The sequence below is a fragment of the Camellia sinensis genome, chromosome 11 (genome assembly GCF_055761805.1).
Source record: "Camellia sinensis isolate YWXY chromosome 11, ASM5576180v1, whole genome shotgun sequence".
NCBI lineage: Eukaryota > Viridiplantae > Streptophyta > Magnoliopsida > Ericales > Theaceae > Camellia > Camellia sinensis.
In genome coordinates, this window is record NC_138971.1 from 46,732,180 (window position 1) to 46,739,305 (window position 7,126).

At 49.1% G+C, this 7,126-nt stretch overlaps 1 long non-coding RNA gene across 1 annotated transcript; it reads left to right on the forward strand.

Annotated features, from left to right (window-relative positions):
* The first annotated feature begins 481 nt into the window (after positions 1–481).
* LOC145803115 (uncharacterized) lies at positions 482–1,508 on the forward strand. The gene is made up of 3 exons (XR_014345227.1): positions 482–949; positions 1,078–1,239; positions 1,333–1,508. It is a non-coding gene; the product is annotated as an uncharacterized LOC145803115 (long non-coding RNA).
* Positions 1,509–7,126: the final 5,618 nt, after the last annotated feature.

The following is a 7,126-nucleotide window of genomic DNA, read 5'->3' on the forward strand; positions in this document are numbered from 1 at the left end:
GAACACGCAGCCCACACTGATAGAAAGTTGAACACGCAACCCAAACTTCAAATTTTCTGAACACGCAGCCCAGATTAAATAGTGAACACGCAGCCCACACTGATAGAAAGTTGAACACGCAGCCCAAACTTCAAATTTTCTGAACACGCAGCCCAGATTAAATTTGCATGTAGCTTATTTCACTTCATCGGCACACAGCCCATTTCATTCCATTGGCACGCAGCCCATTTCATCTCATTGGCACACAGCCTATTCATTTCGTTATTGACACATGTATTCATTCTGAATGCAGGTTGGTTCCCGCAGCGTACGGGGGTATGGTTCCACCGCCGCACGGGACTGGTACGCTGAGCTCCCGGAGGCTGTCCAAGATTTGGTAGACTTGGCAGGGTTCGGGCCCTTCTGCGTTGGGTTGTTACGTTGTTCGGCCAGGAGGACTCTGATGGCGGCCTTGGTAGAGAGATGGTGGGACACCACCAACTCCTTTCATTTCTCTGCTACCGGGGACATGACCATGACGCCTCTAGACTTCGCTGTGTTGACTGGCTTAGACATAGGAGGTTGGTCTATCCCCTATGATGAGGATATGGGCGAGTGGGAGGCCGCTTGGATGTATCTATTGGGGGCTCGCCCGCCTGTTGACATGGTTTCTGGGAGAGTCCGATACACTTGGTTCTCTTCCCACTTCCGGCGGGCGGAGATGGTGCCCGAGACTCCTGAGGAGACGGAGCAGTACGCCCGTGGTTTCCTTATGTTCCTCTTCGGGACTACTCTGTTCGCCGATAGAGGGAACACAGTCGGGCTATACCTGTTGAGCGCTCTGGTTGACCTATCACAGGTCCATCGATATGACTGGGGTGGCGCCGGCCTGGCTACCCTTTACTTTTATATGAGCGCGACCTCCCGCGGGCGGGGAGATTTACTTGGCGACTACTGGAGAGCCTGGGAGGTACTTTTCTGTCCCCTTGATTTACATTTCTGCTTTTCATTACTTGTACATTGCACTCACAGCGCACTTTTACAGTCTGTATTTTGCTCTCGGCATTTCGTACTTACATTCTGCACTGCTTTTCTCAGCTATGGGTCTATGTAGACTTCCCAGCATTGGCCCCAGAGTTGGAGGTGGCAGGGGTTCCCATGACCCCATACTCACTAGTGTTCGAGGGCCTGCACCGGCCGAGACCTCGAGAGACCCTCATTTACCTGCGACAGTACTTTGACACTGTGCGGCATTCGGAGGTACTTCAGAACTTTCAGTTCCTTTCATTTTCATCTTTGATTTGCTCTGTATATTCCCGATTTCTGATTGATTTATGCATTTATCATCCGCAGATCTCATGGCAGCCTTGGGCGCCCCTGGGTGATGGTCTCCGACTTCAGTATACCAGAGGGTCGGGCATCTCCCAGTATAGGGTCCTGCTCGAAGGGCCGGTTGGCAGGGCATGGTTCCTGGGGGAACGCTTTCTGCGCCAGGTATGGGGGTATCTTTCTCAGGATCCTCCCGCAGTACCCCCGGTCAGTATGCGGACTGCTGACAGGCTCTCTTACTCGGAGGTAGTCGGCGCTATGCTGGGTAGCGATGCTTTATTATATCTTGAGGAGGGGGACTACGCCACTTACCGTCACATATATTTGATGCCTCCATTGACGGGAGCTTGCACCCCGATGACGAGGCCTGCCGGTATGTCATCCTCGGGCTGCAGACGCCCCTTCTACTAGCAGGGCTGGTACATCTAGGGGCGGGGGTAGACCGGTTCCTCCGACTCCGTCGACTTATCCTTATCCTGGATGGCCACATATGCCGACTGAGTTGATGGCGTGGCAGTATGGGGCTATCTCTCCGACCCCGATCCCGCTAGAGCCTCCGATGCCCAGTGATCGATACGCCATTGATCCTGACTCACCGCTGGTATGCTCCACTATTTTTTTCATTCATCATTCAGATGTTTAGACATTCTTTTGTTCACTGATGATTATGAGCTCATATTTGCAGCCATCGCGAGGGTACATGGAGGAGGTGGTTGGACTGGTGGCCACACTCGAGGGCATGGTCTTGCGTAGGGAGGCACAGTTGTCTGTCGCGGGCATTCAGGTACCCTTCAGTTTTCTGGCATTTATCATACTTCTGATGACATGCTGATTTCTACTGCATCGATAGACTACTTGTGTAGAGCACATCTGACACACACCCCACTTGGACACTGTATTTACATGCACCTACTTCACGTAGCTTTTGCTTGTATCTGCATCTGATGTATATATTTGGACTGATGTATTCGAATTGAACTTTTTGTTTCAGATGCCTTCATGGTCCGGTCAGCCGCAGGCCAGGCCACCTGGGCTTCCTTGGGGAGCTGGGTCATCTGGACCTTTTCAGGGAGTTGGGTCACCCGGGCTTTTTCAGGGGGCGGGGCCATCCCGGCCTTCCCGAGGAGCCGGGCCATCTAGGCCTTTTCGAGGAGCTCGAGGAGGCCCTGTCCATAGACGCAGGGCTCACATTGTAGAGGTGGAGCCTGATGAGGAGGAGGAGGATGCTGAAGAGGAGGAGGAGGAGGCTACCGATCGTCAGTCAGAGACATCTGCTGAGGAGGGCTCCGGTCTTGGTTCGGGGAACAGAGGCGAGGCTGAGGGGGATCCTGAGGATGACAGCTCCGACTCAGATGATGATGATGGTACAGAGGTTGTCCCGCAGAAGAGGATGAGGAGTGCTTCTCGTTCCCGCTCCCGAGGACAATGATGCTGTTATTTCCTGCTTTATTTTTCTTTTTGCTAGAAGTTTGTAGCACTTTGCACATTGTTAGGCAGTTTTATTTTTTGTAAAACTTGTACCTTTGTTTGTTGTAAAGCATGATGGAATGAAATAGCTTTTGAAAAGGTGTTTGTATTTTAAACTTTTAGCATCGTATCGCATCATTTATTTTGCACAAAAATGAAATTAAATGGGAGTGTGCATTGTGTAATCACCAAGTCAGGTAGTGAACCGACGCAACAAACTAAGCAACTCAACCTACTAAGATATAACAGAACCTTAGAAAGTTTACAACTCGATAAACAAAATGCAATAACGTTGACAACGCAAATAAACAAGACTTAAACAAAGATTGCTTAAACAGAGCGCAATGACTCAAAAACACGAAACACGTCCGCTCGACAAACAACTCGATAAGCAAAACAATAACTCGATAAACAAAACTCAGCAACAACAGAGCGTACTTCTGACGATCTGGGCACCGGAACACATCCGAAACAGAGGGAAATGAAGGTCTTTGACTCTCCCGTTGCATGGAAATGCTTGAAACTTTCCCTCGAAGAGTAAAACAGGGCCAAGGAGATACACTGCAGCATTGCCGGCCACCTTTGGGAGCCGGCCGGCCAAATTTGTGGAGAGAGACAGCTGGCCGGCCATTTTTGTAAAAAGTAAATGGCTGGCCAGCCAAAAAAAGTGGCCGGCCGGCCACTTAGTCCTGCAGCCAGCTGGTTTTTGACACGTGTCCCCGTGAATAGTGTTTTTCCTTCTATAAAAGCCTCAACTTCGGGAACATTCATTTCATCTTAGTTTTACACAAAGATGGAGGCATTTCTCGCGGAAAATCTCACATCTTGGATCTCTTCTCTAGATGGCTCGGAAAAGCTGAACTTCCGGGGTTTCGGTTTGAATGCACTATTCACGCTGAGCCGTACTCCACTGCATCTCCCTTTTCTCCATGCCGCGGCAAGGTTCTGGAATCCAGTGACGCACGTTTTTAGCTTTGGCGGCCAAGAGATGTGTCCCACTTTCGAAGATTTTCAGGTTTTGATGGAGTCTGAATGCTCTGAAGTGATCTTGCCCCAGCTCCGTTTTGGCCACGCTCAGGCTTTAGGGCGGATGTGTGGACTCACGGCGCATGACGCTCGATCTCTGATCTGCAGTGGGGAACTGGACAACCTCGGCTTGATCCATCGTTTTTCCGACGCTGGTGACCGCAGCAACCATTATTGGCAGGGTTTCTGGCAACACGCCCTCTGCTTATGTTTGTTGTCTCACTTTCTGCTTTCCTCGGGCTTCGGCGGGGCTAGCATTCGCCTGATTGAAGTCGCCCAAGGCTTGAGAGAAGGAAAAGGCTGTATTGCCATGACCTTGGCCGAGACACTGATGGGCTTAGATTCTGTCTATCGCCGGGAGGCGACTAGGTTTGCCGGGAGTCCACTGCTGCTGCAGGTAATATTTCCCACCCGACCTCACATATATATTTGCTCACATCACTCGACCCTCAGGCTCAGTTTTTTCTCACAAAACCCTTGTCTTACTTTTCTCTCATCGTACATCTTTCTGTTCTTTATTCTCTCATTTTCCATCCCTCCCCTAGGTATGGTTAATGGATGAGTTGCAGGTTGTGGACTCTTGCCCAGCCTATTCAGCTCGAGGCTACTTCTTTCGACACCGCCTAGTCAATGCTCTTGACGAAAGGTGGTGGTTCGATTGGATGTGTAACTTGTCCGCAGACGGCATTGCTTGGCGTTGTCCTTGGCTCAACCTCCCGGCAATGAGCTATAGTATGTCTCGGCTGATTGGGATCCAATTGATTGGTCTAACCCACTGCGTATTCTATTTTCTGTTCCGGTTCCTGCGTCAGTTTGGTCATGATCAGACTTGCCCACCGGAGGGGATTGAGTACCCAGCCACTTTCCCGATCTGGGGTGCACACCTTGCCCGATATGCCACAGCATGGAGGACTAGAGAGCTCCTGGCCCCTGCTTCCACTTTCAGTTGCACTTTGTCCGATGAGTGCTTGGATTAGCTCAATGAGGACGCACAGGTTGGGCCTAGCTTGGCATCAGATGCTTCGTCCAGCTCTGGGAGGGGACGCAGAGATACTTGATTCAACTATGCCCCAAATTTATTGCTTATTTAGCATTTTTAAGTTTTCTTTATGAATGTACTAAAAAGCAACCTCGATTATAATGCAAGAGCAGGAGAACTCAGTTTTGAAATCAATGAAATCGAAAGTTGTGGTACTGAAAATTTTCCGCTTTTGGTCCAAAAATGGTCTTAGTCGTAAAAAGATTAATTTGAACAAAGTCAACTTTTATTAAAACTTTTCAAAACTATTTTCGATGCGGATCAAAACTGGACACGCCGAAGATCTGTCACTGAAATGCACAACCCCAGATCCCCGCAACTGGAAAGTTTCCCCTAGTTTGAAGAACAACGCGGCACTTCATAGCAACGGAAAGTTGCCCCTAGTCTGAGTAACTTTGCACCGTCGCGGCAACGGAAAGTTGCCCCTAGTCTGAACAGCACTGTACCGGAGATCGCGATAAATGCTGATGGACAAAGATGACTGAGATGATCGAAATGGACAGAGTTGATCGGGGAAGAGTTTATGGCTGAACTTCAAGGTGAAGTTGCCTACGTATCCCAAAGATGGGAATCAAGCCTTACGTAGTTCAGGCCGAGGTTCACTCGAGTATTTTCACTCTCCTTTTGCGCTCTAACTTTTGCCAAGGCCGCCCTTTGCGGGTTTTCAACCTTGCGAGCTCAGTTTTTATATTTTCTAATTTTTTGTGCTCTGACTTTTGCCTTGGTCGCCCTTTCGGGTTTTCGGCCTAGCGAGCCTCTCAAGGATAGTATTTCTTCAACTTGTCCATATTGATCGGTTGTGAGAACTCCAAGCCATCTAGATCCATCAGAACCACAGCTCCACCTGACCAAATAGCTTTGATGATGTAAGGACCAGTCCAATTGGGTTTGAACTTGCCCTTTGGGTCGTGGATGGGAGCTCGGTTGTCTTTGAGCACCAAATCTCCTTCTTTCAGATTCCTGGACTTAACCTTCTTGTTGAAAGCCCGGGCAATTCTGCGTTGATAGCCTTGGATGTGGTACAGTGCTTTCAGTCTTCTTTCATCAAAGAGCATGAGTTCTTCGAATCTGCTTTGCTGCCAATCTGCTTCGGCTATTTGGCATTCAGCCAATACTCGTAACGACGGAACCTCAATCTCGATGGGTAGAACAGCCTCCATTCCATAGACCAATGAATATGGAGTTGCTCCAGTAGAAGTTCTGATTGAAGTCCTGTAGCCCCACAGAGCAAATGGCAGCTTGTCTGGCCAATCCCGGTAGGTTCCCACCATCTTCTGCAGTATACGCTTGATATTCTTGTTGGCGGCCTCAACTGCTCCGTTGGTCTGCGGCCGGTATGTAGATGACTTATGAAAGGCCACATTGTATTTCTCCAACAAGTCTATCACTTCTTTCTTGAAGTGGGAACCATTATCTGAAATTATCTCGTTTGGCACCCCGTAGCGACAGATGATGTTGTTTCTGATGAACTTTGCGACATGCGACGCCTTCAACACCGCGCATGATTGGGCCTCGACCCACTTTGTGAAATAATCTATCGCTACTAGGATAAACTCGTGCCCGTTTGACCCCTTCGGGGTAACAGCTCTGATCACATCAATTCCCTAGACTGAAAAAGGCCATGGTGAAGTCATGTTGTACAGCTTTGACGGTGGGATGTTCATGCGGTTTGCATGAATTTGACACTTGTGGCATCGCCGAACAAAACTAATACAATCCTCCTCCATGGTTGACCAGTAGTAGCCCTGTCTGAGGATCTTTCTGGCCAGCATTACTCCATTCATGTGTGCACCGCACTCCCCCCCATGGATGGCTTCCATCAGGCGTTTCGACTCTTCAGCTTCTACACAGAGCTTATGCATTCCCAGATGACCCCTTTTGTACAGCTTACCCCCGCAGATAATGAACTGAGCAGCCATTCTTCTGATGGCCCTCTTATCCTTGGCATTTGCCCCTGGTGGATATGTCTCTTTTTCCAAGAAGTTCCAGATGTCGTAATACCAGGGGTTGCCGTCTTGAGCCTCATCTATGGCGGAAATCGACTCGTATGCTGGCGTAAACTTTTGATCAATAATGACTGGACGCATCCGGACTCCGGACGGGATGTCTATCATAGAAGATAGAGTTGCCAGTGAATCTACAAACCTGTTGTTCTCTCTTACGAGGTGGGTGAAATTTAGCTTCTCAAACCGAGGAATTAACAAATCCAAGGTTTGGTGGTAAATTATCATCCTTTCCTCCTTGACTTTCCAATCTCCTTTTGCTTGAGACACAACAAGGTTCGAG